Here is a 298-nt window from a genome sequence, read left to right as displayed (position 1 = left end):
GAAAAAAGTGAGTTTGGGGTACTTATTGCCTTTGTTTTATTTATTTATTTACTATTTTTCTTTTTTAATCCTCACCCGAGGATATTTTTCCATTGATTTTTAGAGAGAGCTGAAGAGAGAGGGCAAGACAGAAATAGCGATGTGAGAGGAACACATCAATAGGTTGCCTTCTGCACGAGCCCTGACTGGGGCCCCAGCTGAAGAGGAGCCTATAACTGAGGTACATGCCCTTGACCAGAATTGAACCTGGGACCTTTTGGTCTGCAGGCTGACACTCTATCCACTGAGTCAAACCAGC

The sequence above is a fragment of the Myotis brandtii genome, unplaced genomic scaffold, assembly GCF_000412655.1.
Source record: "Myotis brandtii unplaced genomic scaffold, ASM41265v1 scaffold137, whole genome shotgun sequence".
In the NCBI taxonomy this organism is placed as follows: Eukaryota; Metazoa; Chordata; class Mammalia; order Chiroptera; family Vespertilionidae; genus Myotis; species Myotis brandtii.
This window is presented reverse-complemented; position numbering follows the sequence as displayed.